Genomic DNA, 18,617 nt, shown 5'->3' on the forward strand with positions numbered 1-18,617 from the left:
GTGAGTGTAATGAGATCGTCTAGAAACCCATCGCCGGGAAGCTTGCAAACAAAAACGTATATCCCCCTGTTGCAGAGTTACTTCGTTTGGGGGAAGGGAAATTTGAACAATCTGAACATTGACGGGGTCTTATTTTCTCTTGAAATGTGGCAGAGAACGTGTGGTCAAGTTGGCTCAGATGGCTGACTGCAGAGGGGACCCGCGCCCCTGGGCTGAGCGGGAAGGGCCTTGCTGCCAGGGCGGGGTGAGCGCCTGGTAAGCTCAAGGGCAGCCGGGCTCTGCGGCAAAGTCCCCCATGGGAAAGGGCAGAGGCAGGAGGCAGCGGGCCCCCCTCAGCTGTCCTGCCTGGTTTGCGCTCACAGGGATGCCCAGGTGGGATTTGTACCAGAAAGTGACTTACCTTCTTTTGGAGGGAAACGAAAGAATGTCATTGAAGACAGGTTGGGACGGTTCGATTTGACATACAACGTATCATTCTTTCTACATACAAAGTTCACTCCCATCAAATATTTCTGATTGTTGATGGATTTTTCCCCAGAATTATTATTTCTTAGAGGGAAAAAGACCTTGAGGCTCAGCTCTCGGCAGTGCTTCCCCCCCCCGCCCGGTTGCTAACCCTGGCAACACCACAACAGCCCCCTCCAGACCCCGCAGCCCCGCCGGCATCTCCCTGACGCCTTCTCCGTTTGGCTGCTAGAGTGAGTCTTAAAATCACACTGACTGAGGTATGGTGTGTATACAGTGAAACCCGCCCATCCTCAGTGCATGGTTTGCCGAGTCCTGACAAACTATGTGGCCGTGTAACGACCAACACAAGAAAGATCGAGGCTATTTCCACCAGCCCCAAAATTACCTCGTGCCCTGTTCTGTCAACCCACCCCTGCCCCTGACAACCACTGACCATTCTGTGGCTCTAGGTTTGCCTTCTCGGGAGCTGTGCACACGGCCTGCGGTGTTCTCGTGCCCGGCCTCCGCCGTGGAGGGAGCGCGATGCCACCGGGACGCACCCCTGTCAGGGGTTTATTCCTTTGTATCACCGAGCAGTATTCCATTGTGTGAATTTGTCACGATTTGTTTTTCCATTCACCGGATGATGGACATTTGGGTTGTTTCCAACGTGCAGCTATTAGGCATGAAGCTGCTATGAATACCCGCGTTCAGGTCTTTGTGTGGACACGTTGTCATTTCCCTTAGGTGACGACTCAGGAGTGGGGCTCCTGACTCATACGGTGAGTGTGTGTTTAACTTCCCAGGAAACTGCCAGGCTGTCTCCTAGAGTCTCTGTAGCCGCTGCCTTCCCACCACAATGGCTGGAAGTCCCACCTCCTTCGCGATGTCCCCAATCCCTGCTAATGCCCAATCGGGCATCATTAGACGCTTGCATCTTCGCACATCGTGGAAGTGAGTTTTGTCTAGTTTCCCTGATGACTAGAGAGGCTGAGCTTCCCCTCACTAACCGTACATGCATCTCTGTGTTCACGGTTCTGCATGTATGCTCCCATTTTATTTTTATTGAATCATCTTATTATTTCATTGTAAGAGTTCTTTATATTTTTAGGGGCACAACCTTTAAGTGTTTTGTAAATATTTTCTCCTACTCTGTTGTTTTTTTCCTTCATTTTTCCTAAAAATATCTTTGGAAGAACAAATTCTTTAAGTCTTAAAGAGTTCTAATTGACGGTGTTTTATCAGACTTTTGATACCCTCTCTAAGAATCTTGAGTAGCTCGAGGTCATAAAGATTTTGACCTAAAATATACGAGAGAGGATTGATGGTTTTAGCTGCTATGTTTAGGTCTCTGGTCTGAGCCAATTTATGTGTTGGTGAGAAGCAAGGATTCAAATCAGTTTTGTTCTTTATTTGCATATGTATATCCGACTGTTCAACAGCCTTTGTTTGGAAAGAAGGCCCTTTCTGCATTGAACTGCCTGGTGTCTTTGTTGAAAATCAGTTGACTGTGTGCGTGTTGAGTCTATTTCTGGGTCCCTGGATATATTCCACTGATCTTGATGCTAACGCCACACTTCCTTGATTACTGTAACTTTATAGAAATCTTGAGTCATGTAGCAGTCCTATATTTTTGTTCCTTCTCAGAGCGGAGTTACATACTGTAAGTCACTGTATTTCCATATTAGGTTTTTAATAATTTTGTTAAATGTACTCCTAAGTATTTCATGTATTTTATGCTATTAAAAAGAGTACTTTTTAAATTTAAAATGTCTAATTAATTATAGCTTGTGTACAAAAATACAATAGGTTATTTTTTTTTAAGATTTTATTTATTTATTCAACAGAGATAGAGACAGCCAGCGAGAGAGGGATCACAAGCAGGGGGAGTGGGAGAGGAAGAAGCAGGCTCATAGCGGAAGAGCCTGATGTGGGACTCGATCCCATAACGCCGGGATCACGCCCTGAGCCGAAGGCAGATGCTTAACCGCTGTGCCACCCAGGCGCCCCCAAAAATGCAATAGGTTTTTATTTACTGCCTTTGCCTGGTGACCTTTTTTGTTAGTTGTTTGTTTTTTGCATGTGATGTTTGTAGCAGTTTTATCCCTTATTGCCAAAAAATCAGAAGTAACCAAGATGACTTGTAGTAAGTGAATGGATAAATGGTGATATGTATATATAATGGACTATTATTATTGTGATAAAATGCATGTATATATTTATACTTAAATATAAATACATTGTGATAGGTGCATCTGGGTGGTACAGTCAGCTAAGTGTCTGACTCTTGGTTTCGGCTCAGGTCATGCTCTCAGGTCATGGGATCCAGCCCCACACTGGGCTCCATGCTTGGTGTGGAATCTGCTTGACTTTCTCTCTCCCTCTTCTTCTGTCCCTCTCTGCATTCTCTCTCTTTCTTTCTAAAATAAATAAATATTTAAATAAAATAAATAAATAAATACATTGTGATCATGGTAAAAAGAAATGAGCTATCAAGACAGGAAAATACATGGATGACTCTTTAATGCATATTGATAAGGGAACGAGCCAGCTTTTCAGGCTTCATACCATATGATTCCACCTTTACGACCTTCTGGAAAAGAGAAAACTAAGGAAGCGGTAGAAAGATCAGTGGTTGCTCAGGGTTTGCATGGAGGGAAGTGTGAATTGGTGGAGCACAGAGCATTTTTAGGGCAACAAATCTATTCTGTGTGATACCATAATGGTGGATACATGTCATTACGCATTAGTTCAAATGCACAGAATGTACAACACCAAGAATGAACTCTAAATAAACTGTGGACTTTAGTTAATAATAGTATACTGGCATTTGTTCATCAATTGTAATACACGTAGCTCACCAATGCAAGATAACAGTAGGGAAAATGGGTGCATGGGGGCTGCACATGGGAACTCTGTACTTCCTAATTAACTATCCAGTAAGCCTAAAACTGCTCTGAAAATAGCCTATTAAGTTAAATAAAAGCAAAAATTATGAGATTACTGGCTTCTACGGCTATTAATTCCCCTAACCAAGTAGGAAAACCCTCCAAGCTTCCCTCCCTGTCTTTAAGGTTATGACATCTACTGACATCTGTCACTCACTCAATGACCACTTACAGAGAGCCAGATGTTGGAGATGCAGCAGGACGCGAATGGGCCGGGTGGGTACCCGTCCCTATGGGGGACACTTTGTGGGAAGACAAATACATAAACCAGTCATCGGAATAAGTCAGACAGTGGTAATCAGGGAGAAGGAAATTAAAAATAAGGCATGGTGGTGGAATAGAGAGTGATGGGGTGGGAGGTCCTGGGGCCTCCCTGGAAAGCAGGTTTTTGAGCTGAGCCTTGAATGTTGGGAAGGAAGGTGCACGGGGAAGGGTGCCAGACGACAAGCTTATGGCCCTCAGGGGAGAACGTATTTGGAATGACCGAGGCCTCAAAATGACCACTTGTGTTGCAGAGCACGGGGCCCCAGGTAGTGAGGGGCAGAAGGTGAGGGTGGAGCCATGGGCCTGCAGTGGATCCCAGGGATTCTTGCTTCTTTTCGTTCAGGGAAGCTTCTAGAAGATAAGTTTTAGTAGCTCATTCTGTATATTGCTCCACATTTTCTCCATATGTGATCAAGTCATCTGTAAGTGAAGACGTTTTTCTTCTTCCATTCCAATCTGTGTCTCTTCTCTCCCATCTCCATCCCTCGTTTGCGGAGAGTTTTTGTCATAAATGGGTATCAGATTTTGTCAAATGTTTTTCTGCGATATGAGCATATGATTCTGTTGTTATTTTAATCCAATAAGGTTTTGAAATATTAAACCAGTTTAGTGTTTTTGGTCTGTATCCCACGTGGTCACGATGTATTATCTTCTTTGATTAATTGCTGGGTCTGATCTGCTAACATCTGCATCAGGAACTTGATGACTGTGTGTATGGTGTGTGGGCTCCTCTAAGGTCTCTGCCTTCTCTCTTACGAGGATGCTCCAGGCCTTAGGAGTGTATTCAGGAGTTTCTATGGGGCCAGTGTCACCCCGTCTCAGTGTTTGACAGCATCCCCAGAGCCGTACTAACTGGGAGCTTCCTCCGGGAGAAGGTGTTAGACTGAGTCCATGTGTATAACAGACATGGGCCGATGCACACCCTCTCTCTTCTTCGGTGAAATCCAGTAGTTCTTCACCGTGCAAGGACGTTGCCTGTGTCACCCACGTTGTGGAATTCATTGGCACGAAGCCGTTCATAAATCCCCCCATTTTCCTCACTATGTTTGTAGACCGTGCTCCGTGTCCGCTCTCATCCTGACTCCGGGCAGGGCGCTGGGTCACAGCGTCTCCCCACCTCCCGATGTGAATGGCTCCGGGGCCATGCTTCCCATCTCCAAGTGTCTGCAGATAGAGACAGCTTTTCCCTGAAGTCACCTTTCGATTTCGAGAAGCTGCCTGGGAGCCCTCACACTTCCCTCTGTCTGTGTCGTCCGGGGGAGCAAGAGATGATGTGGAAATCACAGGTAGAGGAAAGCCTGTTAGGTGTCCAGCTTTGAGCATGACCCCTGAAGCACGGCAGGGGCTCCGGCACGCTTCCGGGGTGAGTGATGGAGAGGCTCCGAGGAGGCGGAAGCTGACTTGGAATACAGACGTTGTACACCCTGGGACAGAGGGTTCAGGACCTTACCACCCTCATATGTCCTCCAGTGTTCTTTGCTCAAGATCAGGGTCTCCTGTTCTTGTGTTCACATGGATCCTCATTCTTGGCTCCTTGAAGTAGGCGGATACAGGACTAGCAGGGACATTGCTCCAAGAGCTCCAATAAATGTCACTGGACAAGGTGGGAAATGTCTCAATGCTAGAAGCAAAAGTAAAACACAGAAAACCCTTGATCTCTTGTGGCTTTCTCCGCATCTCTGTAACGGGGCTATTAGATACAAGTGTATTTCTCTAGTAACAGAGGGACCACACAAGATCAATGGACTGATGTGAAACGTGTTCACCACCATTACTGGTGGGGAAACTGCCATAACTGTTGAGAGTCTGAATGGAAGATTTATTTTTGAAAATGTACATTAATGAACAATTGTCACAGCCTCTGGGTACGTTGTTTCCTTGTTGGATCATTCCATACTCGAGCCCTTGTTAGAGTCTTCATATGAATATCTCTCTATATGCTTGAAAAACCGTGAGGTGGGTATCACTTTTATCCTCATTGAACAAACAAAGCAAAACAAAACCGAAACCGGGCACACGGAGAGACTGGTGCAGATGTCACAGTGGGTCGTTGGAGGATTGGGGTGCGAGCCAGCAACGTGCCACAGCCCACGGCTGGTCCTCGCCGCGGTGCACCAAGGCCTTGCTGGAGCAGTTAGAGACGATCTGTTACTATCGCAACTGTTTAATTAAATGTGCCTGTTTGAAAATGCTTGAAATGTTTGGCTTGCGATTCTAATGGGGTGGGGGGATTACTGGGTGGGCTACCGGGAGAATCGTCTGGAAAAGGTTCAGAGAGGGGGGATGCTTGCCGATGAGGTTGAGCTATTCTCCAAAGTCTGTTTCCTCTGAGGTCATTGCTTTCCAGCCGGGCCTGCCAGGAGATGACTTGGGATGCGGCAGGGATGGGGATGACGAGACGCGAGCATCGAGATGCCCGTGGAGGGATTTTAATGCCTGTGTTACAAGCAATTAGCACATCTATGAATGAAGAGCCTGTTGTTAGTCTTAGTGCGGTGCTATTCATTTGTCTTTTCTGCTTTCTAAAATAAAGCACCAGTGATTGGGAGCAGATTTAAATGTGTTTTGGCTTCCCAGTGTGTTTTAATTTCCTGTGCATTGCTTTTGACGGCAGGGCTCACGGACTAACACAGCCTCGCCGGTAGCTGTGGATTTTATCACGTGCCTGAGAGTGGGAAAAGTGAAAAATCCCTGCACAGGAAGGACAAAACAGAACAGAAACTCAATACACAGAAAGAGCAACCAAACTCCCAGACCCCTGAAGACTTGTGCATGGCCCACCGTGCTGCTGGGCTGTGTTCCCTTGAGGCTCCGGCTGCGGGGACAGGTGCGCAGCGGTGTCCTGCTGAGGAGTGAGCGGTTCTGTGGACGAGGACGTTGTGCTTGTTTTTCTCTTCAGAGCAGCCACTCCTTGCTGCTTTTGCTGCTCTGACACTGAGTTTGTTTTGTGACCACCCCGTGTCTCACTGTCCCCCTGGAATCCTGGACCTCTGCAGGGTGGAGATGGGGCTTCCAGGAGAGACGCTCAGCCCCACCTGCTCCTCCGGACCTGACGTTCACTCCCAGTACCAAGGCCAGCGCTGCCATCTGGAGCTGGGACAGCCCCTTGTCCCCCAAATCTGGCACCTTTCCGACTGACTTACAGATCTGTAAGTGGGTTTCAGGTCCTCTACTCCCGGAAGTCCGACCCCTGGATATGCCAGGAATGGCTTATTACCAAGTGACATAGGAATGACCCATCCGAGCTGGCTAGAGTCACAGTACGACCAACACTCCGAAACTTCTAGCGTTTTCTGTACGTGGTGGTGACAATCCCGGAGCACCAAGCAGACGGACTCCCCGAAGTGGCAGAGCCCGTGACACCCCACCAACCGTGCAGCCTCTACGGTGTTTAACCCGCAGTGCAGACTCGGTTCAGTACCGTCGATCCAGCTGGGCCTGGGTCTGTCTGTGCTCACCCCGCACCCCTGCTCCCCTGGCAGCCCCGCCCAGCTCTCCTGCCTGCTGGTCTCTGGGCCCTCGCGGCCGTGGATGGGGGACACCCAGGCAGGTGCTGGCAGGAGACTTGAGCGTGGCAGGAAGGAAGCGCCTGATGTTTCTCCTTCTCTCCTCTGCTTGGGCGATACCTCCCGCCGTCATCATGGGCCTCTCGCCTGGGGTCCGCCAGCTGCAGATGGCCCGCCTTTCCCAGGTCCTTGTTTCCAGATTCCTCACCCCATCAGCCCCAGGCTCTGGCAACACTCCCTCCCCCGTTCCTGGTCCCAGGTGAAGTAACCGGATTGCTGATCCTAGATTCTGGGTACTCAGTTGGTGGACTCCCCGGTTTTCCTGGCACCTTTGCAGCGACCCTCACCCCACCGGCTGGCATGGGTGCTCTTGCCTCAACCAGGCTGGGACTGATGCAAGCTTTCGGACAAGCCGCTGCATGCAGAGTGCATAATTTGGATCCATAATGATTAAATATTCATGGAGAGATTAGCCGAAGCCACAAGAAGGGGAAGGTCAGTTCTGTCAATGGCTCCGGGCCTGTGTTTTTTAATCTCTCCATAAATGGGCGTATCAGTCTGCTTGCAGAGGCCCCAAATCCAATTATTTCCCAGGGAACGGAGCCTAGGGGGGCTCGTGAGGACGTGCAGGATGGAAAGGTTTACATATTTGCGGTGCGCTCAACTACCACACCATCAGCCATGCAGGTGCACGTGGAGGGGACCGCGTGCAGACGCGCCCACGCAGGGAAAGCTGCGATGGCTGCGAAGCGCCACGTGTGTTGGCTGAACTGGAAGGCCATTCAGGCCCAACGAGGCGCTGCCGAGCTCCACGGGCCCCAGGCGCCAGCGGCCCCTCGCTGCCCCGCTCCTTCAGCGGTGCTCAGACCCGAGCAGAGGCCAGTGGGGACGTGAGGGGGGTACTTGGTGTGGTTGAAACTGGGATAATCACAATATGGCTCTAGAAATAAAGCCTGGATTCACCCGGAAGGTTTAAATTGGAGTCCTGACAAATAGGAAATATGAACTCAATACTGTACTTTTCCCTGGAATTTCAATGCTTTAGAATATAGCAAGGCAGCTCTCTGGACTCCCAGGCAGGTAAGGAAAGAAGCATCTTTGTGCCATATTTATTAAATTTTGAAAATCCCATATTTGCCTCAGCAGTGAACATAGTTTGAAGAAATGCAAAGTATAGAGGAACTGTGTCCGTGGTGTAGACCATAACCGCCGGGAGACCCGGGTGCCCGGCACTGGCCGATGTGTTACATATGCCGCCCCGACGTGTCAGCGAGGGCACAGGAGGACACTGCCATCGGTGGTCACCAAGGACGCCCTTTCCTGTGAGAGCACATGCAGATCGAATATCCATGTTCCCATTAAAATAGGGACACTCCATGCGTTAATGACTGTGAAACATCAAAATGTTCTGAGCTCACGCGTGAGAGCAGTCCACTCGTAGCCGTGTTGCATCAGCAAACAGGCAGTGACGGCACCTTATTGTGTTTGGAGAACCGTCCGCATGTGTCTGCGGGGGCGATCATGTCTGGCTGGGGCACCCGGCTTCACGCACTTTGTCCCCGCAGCATGCGGGCTGTGCGTCCCCAGCCCTCTGGCGCTGAGGAGCCCCACCCCCTCCCCCAGGGTAGCGCACCATTAGCAGCAAGGACTGAGAAAAACACCCCCAACCACAGAGTGTCTTCTTTCTCTTGTGTGTCAGTGCCGATAGCGTCCCGGACTTGGCCCCACCGTACACGCAAAATCTTAGTAACGACCCTGTACTATACACTCACTTGCACTCTTGGGCTTCCACTGTCGTCTTCTGCTGGAGGGCTCTTGGCGCCCAAGATCCCCTAAACACTCAGGCTCGTCGCGAGGCTTGCAACTGTTCCGAAAGACCCCTCGTCTCTGTGTGGCGAGGGGCTGGGAGGGCGGCCACGGTGCTGGCCCCTTTCAAGGCACAAGCACTGAGCAGACAGCGAGTCTGAGAACCCTCCCCACCGCTGGCTTGATGTGAGCTCAGGCTCTGGCCTTCAGTCCAAGTTCCTGGACAGACCACAGCGGCAGGAGCACAGCCCTAAAGCAAAACCAACGTTTGCATTAATTCAGTCTCACCAGGCAGCCTTTGCAGCTGGTTTACGCATCTTCATCAGAGACAGCTGATCTTGGCTAAGCACGGGCCCTTGTGTGACTTCCCGCTTCTGCTGAAATTTAATTCCATTCAACAGGTACGTATCACCGCTTGCTGATTACAGTCCGTATGGATATAAGCGAGGGGCTTGGGAGAGGTGCCCTTCCGAAAGGCAGAGGCGAAAGGACAAGGCACCCAGGCTGGTGATGCAGGAGGGGGGCAGGGCGAGGCGGGGGCAGGGCTGCGGAGAAACAGCACCCAGAGCAGATTTTAAGCATACCGTCTGCAGGAATGGGCTGTTCGTGAACGGGGCTGAGAAAGCGGGTGCTGTGGCTCTGGTCTGTGTCTGAAGGCCCAGAAACCAGGAGCACCCCTGGTGTGAGCCAGTCCACGGTCAGGTGTGCCCGTGGCTCTAGTTAACATGAACAGTGGACCCTCGCAGGTGGCCAGGCCCTGGCGGGTATGGGTGGCTCTCCATTTCCCTGATTGGGCCAAAAGTGATGCCATCCTTACAGGCTCCCAGAAAATGGGGTAAGATCCCTCTCTGTGGTCTCCAGAGTGGGAAATAAGACTCTGTCTTCCAACATCATCCATGGCTTCCCCCAGGCACTGCTGCGAACCCCCACTCTGGATATAACCACAGTGAGCGTGGGAGCAGGTCCCACGGGGTGCCAGAGGCCCAGCCTTGTTCCCAGTGACCACGGGGGAGGCATGTGGCCCCAACTGCTTCTCAGATCTTGGTGAGAAGAAAAGAGCCGGCCCCATTCTAGGAGGACACGTGGATGGAGGGTTCAGGGGTGAAAGCACCATCCTGAAAGCACCCCCATGCTGGCCCGTGAGGTGATCAGCTAAAGAAGCCAACCTGAACATCGCCCGCATGACATCACATATGAGGAGCAAGCAGGGCTTTGGAGAGAGTCCGTGGCCCCCAGTCCCATGAGGAGTTTTCCGTTCCAGTTGGAGCGCCTGCCTGCCCTGAATTCATTGGCAGCACGTGTTCCCAGGACGTCCCCCTGCAGCAAGGTGGGGACTAGAGAGCTGGAAGGACAGTGCTCCCATCTCCTGGTGGCCAGTGGCCGCACCTCTGAGCACGGGGCCGGGCTCTCCACCCGCCGCGAGGCTGAAGCCCGGTGAGAACCAGCCTGTCACGTTCTTCTTCAGAACTTTTTACAGGAAGAACTTTCTCCTGCTCAAATCATTTGAAATTTCGTTGATTCTCCCTTATTTTGTTTAACCTGCGAGACACCTGCCCGTTGGCCGGGGAGCAANGGCTGAAGCCCGGTGAGAACCAGCCTGTCACGTTCTTCTTCAGAACTTTTTACAGGAAGAACTTTCTCCTGCCTCAAATCATTTGAAATTTCGTTGATTCTCCCTTATTTTGTTTAACCTGCGAGACGCCTGCCCGTTGGCCGGGGAGCACCAGGGGCTCGTTGGAGTCTGACAGTGTGGATGGAATAACCATCCTCGCGATCCTGTAAGGCTGCGGCCCCCACCCCTTGTCAGCTCTCCCTCCTGCGGAGGACGGGAACCGGCCACCTGAAAGGTGCGTGGTCCGGAGGTCGCACGTCCCCAGGGCCGGCTCGGGACGCTGGCGGGGAGGGCGCCACGATGCCCCACGGTCATGCGGTTCCCTGGCCTGAGCCGGTGGAGCAGACGAGGCCACCCGGAGGAGCGCGGGCAGGTGTGGGGCTCAGGGAAAGGAGCGGCAGGCCGCGCTGTGGGCCCAAGCGGCTGCTCCCCACGGTTCAGATTACGGAGCTTAAATTAGCACGTCTGATAAGAAGGCGGCCTCTCTTCGTGTCAGAGTGGCCGCAGCGCCGGCCTCTGCGGCCAGGACCGTGACCTCCGAGCCGTAAGGTGAGTCACCGCTGGAAATTATTTATCAGCCGAGCGGCTCATCCCGTTTCAGCCTCCTGGGCCTTTCGCATCGAATTGACACAGCAATAATGGCCTATGAACTTTTGATCCAATTAATTGTTAATGAGAGGTTTGATCAGCAAATAAAGGGCCTATTAGGTTGGCTGCTTGTTTTTCGTAGTAGCTGGGGCCAACATTCTGCAAAGGGAGAAATAAAAGTATTGCTGGCTATCCACTTACCCACCATGCCCTATCTTACATAAGCCACGTGGTCTTTGATCTTTGGTACAAAGGTCGGCCACCCCTACAAACTCACATGTAAACACACACACGCTATACATTTTTTTTTAAAATGTATTTATGGATGCTTTTAAAAAATATAATAATTTCTGTGATTTTTATGTTTGCCCTCTATGAAAAAATTCAGAATTTTACTGACCCAGTATAAATTGCAGAAGAAATCATAGTTTTATCTTCTGTGATTGGTTTCCTTATATTTTTTCAAAATGAAACTGAATTGATATCTTTCTAACTATCAAAGTCATATTTATGTTTCTACAGACAGATCATAAAAATCAGAGAGCACATTTTTTTTCTTTTTAATAGACTTTATTTTTTAGAGAAGTTTTAAATTCACAGCAAAATTGAACAGAAGGGACATAGATTTCTCATATATCCCTGGTCCTTGTACAAGGATTGCCTCTCCCATTCTCAACATCCCCCACCAGAATGGTACATTATTCAGACAGCACATTTTTAAAAAGTGAATCCCGCCCGTAAATCCGCCACTGAGAAGTGGTAACTGCTAGCTGGTGTTGGCCGGCAGAGCCCGTTTGTGTGCTGGGCACCTGCAGGGGGCGCTGTTCATGCCCAGATCAGCCTGAGCGGCTCTGGAGTTGGGCTGTGGACACCTGCACCAGCCCTGGTCCAGCCCGGACATTTTTGTATATGTACTTATGTGAATATGTGTCTATGTTATTCTAGAAATGGGCTAATTTTGTTTGTGTCTTTGGTTTTCAGTATAGAACATTTCTAAATTGCTTTCCCAAAGAGACATTTCTGTCATGTTCTGAATCATTCCTCCCTGAAGAACGTAGAGTCTTGGAACTCCTACACCACTGTCTGTAATTGGTACATAGAAATTGTTTCTCCACCAGTCAGGTAAACGTGTGGGGTCATTGTGTCCACCCCGATGAGACCCACAGTGCTGAGGACTGTTTGCCTGCTCTGCCTGAAACAGGTGAGCAGGAAGAGTCGGTGTGCTGGGTCCTCACAAGGATCACTCTCAACTCCAGGGGTCACTTGCTAGGTGACGTGATCGCAGTGCACCCGGAGAAGCTTCTGCTGAGATTTTACCTTCAGAGCTTTGCATATGTAATGCTAATATATTTTTGAGAGTTAACACATCAAGTTGTCAATCAATCCAGCCACAGATTGTGTCATTCCAGCTCCCTGACTCATTCAGCGTGTGACCTTCTACCGGGAGCTCAACTCCTGCCAGCCCCTGACCCTTCTCCGTGTGAAGGAAGGTGATCATGAGTGAGCCTCAGAACCAGCGTGTTCCGAGGGACTGGGACCCGGAAAGCGCTCGGCACATAATAACCATTAGTGCTCTCTTACCTGTAGCCCTACTGCAGGACCGGAGTCGGATCCCGCAGGCAGGTGTGGTTGAGTTCAATCGAACGGCCCAGTACTACAGCAGTACTGGTGGTGCATCAGGTGGTGCACTGATGACACGGAGAGCAGGATGGAGGGTGACCAGTAGCGGCTGCCAGGCATGGGCCACCTGAACTGAACGTTGGGATGGAGAGTTCCATCCGCTGGGGACGATGGTAGTGAGTCACACTCCTACACTTGGTTAGCTTTGTCCTCAGCAACAGGGACATATATTGTGCATATTTAAGCGCTATGTTTCTTTCTTTTTTTTATTTCCAATTAACCAACATATAGTACGTCATTAGTTTTTGATGCGGTGTTCAATGATTTATCAATTGCGTATGACACCCAGGGCTCATCACCACACGCAGTGTTGTGTCTCAACTCTGGTTCCACGTCATCTAAGCCTGACAAAGGCAGGCCAGGCTGACCAGCTCAGAGCCTTCTTCCACCTTCTTTATGTTTTCAGAGCTCGGCCAAGGAAGAAGGGCACTGACATAATGGAAATACCTTCAGAGCTATTTAGAGAAAACATGGAATGGGATTACTTGGAGGAATAAGGGAAGGGAGACAGTGGGGAGGGCAGGATAAGAAGCAGGGGACATACGAACGTTGGTACAGGGACTCCAGCCACAATTCAGTGGGGGTGACGTGCTTCTTGGAGAAGCCCAGCACATGGCTGCACCACCAGGTTGGGGCAGATGGGAGAGTCTGGGACAGAGGTCTTGGATGCCTCTGATGCTGTCCCATGATCTGGCATTCCCGTGTATGGGTGTGGAGGTGTGGAGGGATCTGATGAATAGGTGGTGGTACAAAAGGCCACAGAGTTCTTTGGAAGTGATGTGAATGGTAGAGGTTGACTCTGGAGGAGGATGACAATGTCCTGCTCTAAATTGCCAGAGGGCACTTCTGGATCATAGGGGTGCTCAGCCTGCTCTCTGGATCAGACACTCCATCACAAGGACCCAATGTGGAAGCCAGGCTCCTTTCCACCCCCACCATCCAGGATCGTTGGACTACCCCATACACCCCCCTACACTCAGTACCATCTTGAACCAGAGGAGGAAGAGAGTCTCAAAGAATGACCAGTTACTCTAGAGAAATTATGTTTAGTTTTGTAAGAAACGGCCAAACTGTTTTCCAAAATGGCTGCGCCATGTTGCATTCCCACCAGCAATGAAGGAGAGTTTCTGTTGCTCCACATCCTCGTCAGCATTTGGTGTTGTCAGTTTTCCAGATTTGGGCCATAGGTGCATAATGGCATTTCATTGTTTAACTTGCATTTCGCAGATGACGTCAGATGTAGAGCATCTTTTCATACGCTTGTTTGCCTTCTGTATATCTTCTTTAGTGAAGTGACTATTAGGGTCTTTGGTCCCTTTTTTAATCAGGTTGTTTGTTTTCTTATTGTTGAGTTTCAGGAGTTCTTTGTATATGCTGGATAGTCATCCTCTATCAGATGCATTTTTTTAAAATTTATATATTTATTTGAGAGAGAGCACACACACAGGGGGAGGGACAGAGGGAGAAAATTTTTGAGCAGACTCCCCACTGAGCGCAGAGCCTGACCTGGGGTTCAATCTCATGACCCATGAGATGACGACCTGAGCTGAAACCAAGAGCCAGACACTTCACCAACGGAGCCACCCAGGCGCCGCTATCAGATGAATCTTTGGCAAATATCTTTTTCCAGTCTCTGGCTCCTCTTCTTGTTTTCTTGACAATTTGTTTCACAAAGCAGAAGTTTTTAATTTTAGAAAAGTCCGGTGTATTAGTTCTTTCATGGATCATGCCTTTGGTGTGGTATCTAAAAAGTCAGTTGGGTTTTCTCTTACGTTACATTATAGGAGTTTTTTTTTTTATAGTTTTGTGTTTTACATGTAAGTCTATGATCCATTTTGAGTAAAGTTTTGTGAAGCGTGTAAAGTCTGTGTCTAGGTTCATTTTTCTACATGTGGATGTCCAGTTGTTCCAGCACCAATTGTTGAAAAGATTATCTTTGCTCCATTGTGTTGTCTTTGCTCCTTTGTCAAAGATCAATTCACTATGTTTATGTGGATCTATTTCCAGGCTCTCTGTGATGTTCCATTGATCTATTTGTCTGTTCTTTCACCCATACCTTACTGCCCTGATGACTGTAACTTCATAGTCAGTTATTGAGTCGAATGGTTTCAGGCCTCCAACTTTGTTCTTCTTCCATATTGCATTAGCTATTCTGCATTTTTGCCTCTCCATGTATACTTCATTTTTTTTTTATTTTTTAAAACCTAGCTGTCTTTGTTTTTTGTTTTTTTTTTTTTAAGATTCATTTATTTGTCTCAGAGAGAGAGAGTGCTGGAGCACAAGCAGGGGGAGGGAGAAGCAGGCTCCCTGCTGAGCAAGGAACCTGATGTGGGACTCGACCCCAGGACCCTGGGATCATGACCTGAGCTGAAGGCAGACACTTAACCGACTGAGCCACACAGGTGTCCCTCCATGTAAACTTTAGAATCAGTGTATTGGTATCCATGAAATAAATTGCTGGAATTTTTATTGGGATTGTATTGAATCTATTGACTAAGTTGAAAAGAACTGACATCTTCACAATGTTGAATCTCCCTATCCGTGAACATGTGATCTCTCTCCATTCATTTAGTTCTTCGATTTCATTCATCAGAGTCTTGTAGGTTCCTTCATATAAATCTTTACATTTTTTGTAAGATTTATGTCTACATAGTTCATTGTTCAGGTTGCTAATATAAATTGTATTGTGTTTTTAATTTTGAATTCTACTTATTATTGGTATATAGGAAAGCAATCAAATTTTGTACATTAACCCTGTATCCTAAACCTTGCTCCAATGGCCTATTATTTCCTGGAGTTTTTGGTAGACTCTTCTGGACTATCTACATAGAAATCAGGTCATCTGTGATCAAAATCAATTTTATTTTTTTCCTTTCCAAGCTGTATACTTTTCTTTCCTTTTTTTGACTTATTGCACTAGTTAGTATCCCCAGTACAATGTTGAAAAGGAGTGGTGCGAGGGGACATTTTTGCTCTGGTCTTGGTCTTATTGGAAAAGCCTCAAGTTTCCCACCATTAAGTATGATATTGACTGGGTTTTGTTTTGTCTTGTTTTGTTGTAAATATTCTTTTTCAAGTTGACGAAGTTCCTCCTCCAATACTAGTTGGCTAAGTGTTCCTATCATGAATTAATGTTGGATTTTGTCAAATGCTTTTTGTCCACCTATTGACATGATAGTGTGATTTTTTTTTTTTTAGGTTGTTGGTGTAATGTATTACATTAAATGATCTTTGAATGTTGAACCACCTTTGCATAACTGAGATAAATTCCATTTGATTGTGGTGTTAATTTTTTTTTTTATAAATTGTTGAATTTAACTCGCTAATATTTAGTGGAGGGTGTTTTGCATCTGTGTTTGGGAGAGATATTGGTCTGTAGTTTTCTTTTCCGGTAATGTATTTTTCTGGTTTAGTATTAGGGTAATGCTGACATTATAGAATGAATTATAAAGTAATCCTTCTGTTTCTATCCTCTGAAAGAGATTGTAGAAAATTGGTATAATGTCTTCCTTAAATGTTTGGTAGAATTCATAAGTGAACCCGTCTGGACCTGGTGCTTTCTGTTTTGAAAGATTATTGATTTTTTATCTAATTTCTTTACAAATGTAGGCTTATTCATATTATTTCTTCTTGTGTGAGTTTTGGCTGATTGTGTTTTTGAAGGACTTGGTTAATTTCATCTATGATATCAAATTTGTGGGTATAGAATTGTTCATAGTATTGGATATTACCCTTTCAATATCTATTGTACCTGTAGTTATGTTTTCTCTCTCCTTTCTGATATTAGTAATTTATATCCTCTCTCTTCTTCATTAGCCTGGCTAGAGAAATTGATTTTATTGCTTTTTTTCAAAGAACTAGCTTTTGCTTTCATTGATTTTCTCTATTGATTTCCTGTTGTCAATTTCATTGATTTCCACTCTAATTCTTACTATTTCTTAACTTTTGCTTACTTTGGATTTAATTTGCTCTTCTTTTTCTGGTTTCCATATTGATTTTAGATCTTTTTCTCTTTTTTAATATGTGCATTTCATGCTTTAAATTTCCCTCTAACACTGCTTTCACAGCAACCCACAAAATTTAATAAGATTGTATTTTCATTTTCATTTAGTTCGAAATATTTTTAAATTACTCTTCATGTGTCTTCTTTGACCCATGTGTTATTTAGAAGTGTGTTGTTTGGGGCGCCTGGGTGTCACAGCGGTTAAGCGTCTGCCTTTGGCTCAGGGCGTGATCCCGGCGTTGTGGGATCGAGCCCCACATCAGGCTCCTCTGCTATGAGCCTGCTTCTTCCTCTCCCACTCCCCCTGCTTGTGTTCCCTCTCTCGCTGGCTGTCTCTATCTCTGTCAAATAAATAAATAAAATCTTAAAAAAAAAAAAAGAAGTGTGTTGTTTAATCTCTATGTATTTTGGGATTTTCTAGTTATATTTCTGTTATTTATTTCTAGTTCAATTCCATGTGGTCTGAAAGAAGACAGGGCATGATTTCTGCTTTTTTATATTTGTTAAGGTGTGTTTAAGGCCCAGAATGTAGTCAGTCCTGGTGACTGTTCCATGTATGCTTGAAAATGATGCATTCTGCTATTGTTGGATGAAATAGTCTACAGATGTCAATTATATCCAGCCGACTGATGCTGTTCTTCAGTTCAATTATGTCCTTACTGGTATTTGGTCTTCTGGATCTATTTGTGATGGAAGGATGTTTAAGTCTTCAACTTTGAGAGTGGGTTTATATTTTTCTCCTTGCAGTTCTATTAGCTTTTCCCTCTTGTGGCTTGGTGCTCTCTTTTGGGTACCTATATATTACAGGTTTTTATGTCTTCTTGGAGAATTGTCCCTTTCATAATTATGTAATGCCCTTCTTTATACCTGATAACCTTTTTTTTTGTTTTGAAATTTGCTCTGTCTGAAATTAATATAGTTATGTTTGCTTTCTTTTGGTTAGTGCTAGCAAGATATATTTATCCATTTACTTTTTAAGAAATTCCATTTACTTTTTTAAAAATTCTTTATTTAAATTCAATTTGTTAGCATATAGTGTATTTTTAGTTTCAGGGGTAGAATTTTGTGATTCATCAGTTGCTTATAACACCCAGCACTCATGACAACAAGTGCCCTCCTTAATCCCCATTACCCAGTTACCCCACCTCTCACCTACCTCTCCTCCAGCAACCCTCAGTTTGTTTCCTAGAGTTAAGAGTCTCTTATGGTTTGCTTCCCTAACTGTTTTCTTCTTATTTTATTTTTCCTTCCCTTCCTCTATGTTCATTTGTTTTGTTTCATAAATTCCACATATAAGTGAGATCATATGGTATTTTTCTTTCTCTCACTGACTTATTTTGCTTAGCATAATACTATCCACTTTTAATCTATATGTGTCTTAAAATTAAAGTGGGTTTCTTATGGATGATATATATTTGCATCTTCTTTTCTGATTCACTCTGACAATCTCTGTCATTTAATTAGACTATTTTGATGTTCAAAGTGATTACTGGTATGGTTGGAATAATATCTACTGTATTTGTTGACCTTATTTTTTGTTCCCATTTTTGTCTTCTTTGTGTTTTTTTATTTTTTGTAGCTTTGAGTATTTTATATGACTCCATATTCTCTGTTTTCTTAGCAGGTCAGTCATACTTTATTTTATCTCATCTCCTCTTATCTTATTTTAGTGGTTCCCCTCCAGTTTGCAATATACATTTATGACTGATCTAAGTACACTTTCAAATAATACTATACCAATTCATGGCTAATGTAAGTATCTT

This window comes from Ailuropoda melanoleuca, chromosome 3, assembly GCF_002007445.2.
Source record: "Ailuropoda melanoleuca isolate Jingjing chromosome 3, ASM200744v2, whole genome shotgun sequence".
NCBI classification, from domain to species: domain Eukaryota; kingdom Metazoa; phylum Chordata; class Mammalia; order Carnivora; family Ursidae; genus Ailuropoda; species Ailuropoda melanoleuca.